The 3,940-nt window shown below is 41.0% G+C and overlaps 1 protein-coding gene across 2 annotated transcripts in view; it reads right to left on the bottom strand.

Annotated features, from left to right (window-relative positions):
* The window catches only part of LOC138043456 (NLR family CARD domain-containing protein 3-like), a 17,007-nt gene extending 14,503 nt beyond the window's left edge, over nucleotides 1-2,504 (bottom strand). The window contains exons 1-2 of one of the 2 annotated variants that reach the window (XM_068889728.1): nucleotides 2,151-2,504; nucleotides 1,971-2,057 (exon numbers count right to left, since the gene is read on the bottom strand). The gene's annotated coding sequence lies outside the window, so the exon portion shown is untranslated. The remainder of the gene's footprint in view (nucleotides 1-1,970; nucleotides 2,058-2,150) is intronic. The other variant, XM_068889730.1, reaches the window with a different exon arrangement.
* Nucleotides 2,505-3,940: the final 1,436 nt, after the last annotated feature.

The following is a 3,940-nucleotide window of genomic DNA, read 5'->3' as shown; positions in this document are numbered from 1 at the left end:
GACTAGCAAAACGTCCCTGCGACAACCGAGAAAACATTACACATTTCCTATGCGGGTGTTAGGGGAAGGAGTTCGCAAGCATTACAGCGGTGACTAAACGTTATCTACGAAGATGATAATCCTTACAGAAATACCAAAACACGTACTAGTGATAATATAAAAAATAAAAGAGAAAACATCACGTCTCAAACCAACAACAAGGTAACTGTGACATCCCTGGAGCCTGAGTTTGGCTTCATTGTAAGCATTAGTCTGCCATGCCAAAGAAGCAAATCAGTTTTCTTTATCAAAAAAAAGCAGGAAGAAATTGCTGAATGGCAATCAGCTATTTGCAGTTTAGATTGCTACACGGAGAAATTTAACTATCCAATGCACTGGTCAGTGACCAACAGTATGAAAGCAATTCTAGTAAACATTTTTTAGACCCCCTAAAAACCACGCCCCTGTTTTTAACTACACCCCAGAAAAAGGAAAATCCCTTTTTAAGACAGTTGATAAAAATAAACCAGTACAATTAAAATTGTACCAGTTCAAACTATTTTGTACCAGTTCAATATATTCTGTACCAGTTCAGAAGAAATTGTACCAAAGGAACAAATTGTACTACAACATAGCCACCTTTCAGAGAACTTGAATGAATTATGAATAAATGACAACTTGAGTAGCCGCGTAGACGCGTAGCCACCTTCCAGAGAACTTGAGTAAATTATGAATAAATGACAACTGGAGTAGCCGCGTAGACACGTAGTCAGTTTTAGCCACCTTTCAGAGAATTTGAGTGAATAATTATGAATAAATTACAACGGAGTAGCTGCGTAGACGCGTAGCCACCTTTCAGAGAACTTGAGTGAATTATGCGTAAATAGACGAGTTCACGCTCTTGATTGCATCATGGGTAATCAGGGCAACATGGCAGGAAATTCAAAGGTTTGTATGGAAATTTAAAGCAAGATATTCTGTACATGACTCTAGTTTATAGACTTTTGCCTTCATAAACCAAACAAATAAGTTCATGTTCACAACTGAGAAGAACTAGACTTGGTATCCGTTCTTTGGAATTCCTAAATAATGCTTTTTTTGTCTCCATACATTCTCTGTAATTTTGTGCCTTTGGAATTACAGGAAATGTATATCAGAAACTCTTTTTAATAACATAATTTCTACAATATCCATTCTCTCCAAATTTATTCTGCCAGACCGTCAAGTGCTTATCGTCTGTTTTGGAAAATAAAAAACCCAAAATTGCATATCATGAATAATTTTCATCGTTTTGAACTTCCTTACAAACCTTTGAATTTCTCTCCTCCATCTTGCCCTGATTACCCATGATGCACTCAAGAGCGTGAACTCGTCTATTACAACCAGGTGATCGGGTGACGTAATTCGAAGGACTGGGGAGAAAAATTTTAACACCGTATCCCACAACCGCGCGCGCCTTATTTTTAAATTCAACATGGCAGAGGCAAGGTTAGATCTCGTCGGATCTACTCAAATGTTCATTCAGTAACCGGAAATGTGGTAGACAAGGAATAATCTGTGGAGTTTTGGCGATGTAAGGTCCTGCAGGGAGTTTGGAAACAACACCTAAGGCCGCGCGCGGTTGTGGGATACGGCATTAAAATTTTTCTTCCGAGTCCTCCAAATTACGTCACCAGATCAGCTGGAACAGAGTATAGCTGCGTAGACCCGATGCCACCTTCCAGAGAACTTGAGTGAATTATGAATAAATTACGACAGAGTAGCTGTGTAGACGGGTTGCCGGCTGCACCGTGTAGCTAGAGATGCGGGGTATTCTGCGATTGCTCCGAAGAATCTACTTTAAGCGGATGCCAAAATGACTGCTGTGGCTGTGGTGAAAAATGGCATATGTTGGGTAGCTTAAAGTAAAACCTGTGTTTCTACGCATTAAAACGAAGTACAAGTTCTGTATACTTCGCTTCACATTCCTAAATACAGAAGAAATTCCATACCTTCAACTCTACATTCAGTTCAGACAAAAGCTGGAGGAAACCAATGCTTTAATGAATGATAGAGTGGTGATCATGTGTGTGGTGTTCCTAAACGAAACAAGGAAATCCACATGAAATTGTTACAGAAATCACTAATTTAACACACGGCCGTAGAGTTTGCGAAGGGTATTCAAAACTTACGTATATACCTCGATCTGTTCTTGACAGGATGGAACGATGCTCTCCGATCTATCACAACAACAAGATCGTACAATACATAGTTTCTACAACACTTTCTCAGAGATCGTTGCTATCACACCCTCGCCTCCTCAGTATAGCAGGCTTGGCGCTAGAAGAAAACCGTAACACCAAGTTGTAACTAGACTTGCCACAAGTCGACCTCACGAGAATCACAGGATAGAATGTTTTGGCCAGCGAAGCGTTATTTTTTGGGACACGAAGCGAATGAAGAGACGAAGGCCTTTTCGAAAGGGTTTTTTCCCCTTCCCATCTGTCCGTTCGCTCTCTTGTCCCAAGCGATTGAGAGCGACTGGGGACGAAGCAAGGTAACGGCCTTAGGATTCGTTCGACGGAATTAGAAATCCTTCGTTTTTACGGAGTTTTACATTAAAACTTTGAAGCACCTGCTAAAACACTATTTAAACCATATCTTTATTATCCTTGTTGCTTCAAAACGCCAAACATGAAGTTTTAACTCATCACTCCAAGTATTCTTATTCCGGAATAGGGTCAATCCAACGCACCCTTAAATTTCTACCTCCAGTTTCCCTTTGATGAGAATTTAACTCAGCGATTTTAAATGCCCAACACACGAAGCTCATCCTCTTGCAGTTTTCTCAGGGTCTAAACTACACTTCCAGAATCTGGAAGTCCGTTGTGATTGGTCTACGTAAATTCGGGCTCGTTTCAGCCGACGCTCTTTTCATGATACGCTATCACGAAAATATGCAAATAAGTTACATACGTCATTCTTTAACATTCATGTATGCCCATTCATACCATCCACCCTAGGCTCACTGTCTACACCAGGAACAGCTATTTACACTGTCTACAATGGGAACAGTTATCTACACTGTCCACAGTACCTACGGGGAGGAACGCGTGACGAATCTCTAAGAGCGTCTGCGTGAGAGGCTATGCGTCATTCTGTCTCACGTGCTCTGCCTCTAGCAACAAAGAGGGCCGGGCGGCTCTGGGGAAGAGAATGGCCCAGGATTGTAATTGGAATGTTGTTTGATCTGCCCTAACAATTGTGTGTTTATGATTATCACTGTTTACGGTGTATCCAACGTAATGCATAGATAGTTACACGGCATTGCAGTTTTTAGTGTACAGTTTTTAAGCACATATATATAATTCCATTTCTGTCATTGCCTAGAAGCGCAAACTTGCTCATGCTTACTGATAAGTGCTGCCACTACTTATTTGTGGTCGAAACTATCTTTATTTCAAATTTCTGCAAAATAGACTAAAATGTAATGTTGAGTTTGCGAGATATTCGGTAAAACAGCCAACAGCTGTTGGTCACACATTTTTGAGCTGTTGCGCATGCGCAGAATTTTGGTGGGTTGCTCAGTCCTCTTTTCTTTTGGTCAGCAGCAAGAACACGGACTCTGGCCATTTATAATTTATGCACAATCGTAGTGAAGGTCCATTTTTGTAACCGTTGACAACCACTGTTGTTTCAAATTTCTGAACCTGCGTAGACAAGCCGGAAGTCGGTGATGTGTTCCTGCCTTGGAAATGAGCAGAGTCCGTGTTCTTAGTGCTGACCAAAAGAAAAGCGGGCTCTGAGGACGAGATGTGGGTTTCTCTGAAGGATTCAACATGACGTTCGCGTAACGGAAGCGACTTGTTTTTCAAAATCAGTGCTGACCTTTAATAAATACCACTGACCACGGAAAAACTGTGTTCAGCCTCCTTAACGAAGAAGAACAAATCAAGATGTAATTATATCTAGTGTTACGCAT

Source organism: Montipora capricornis, chromosome 3 (assembly GCF_036669925.1).
Source record: "Montipora capricornis isolate CH-2021 chromosome 3, ASM3666992v2, whole genome shotgun sequence".
Classification (NCBI taxonomy): Eukaryota; Metazoa; Cnidaria; class Anthozoa; order Scleractinia; family Acroporidae; genus Montipora; species Montipora capricornis.
This window is presented reverse-complemented; position numbering and strand designations above follow the sequence as displayed.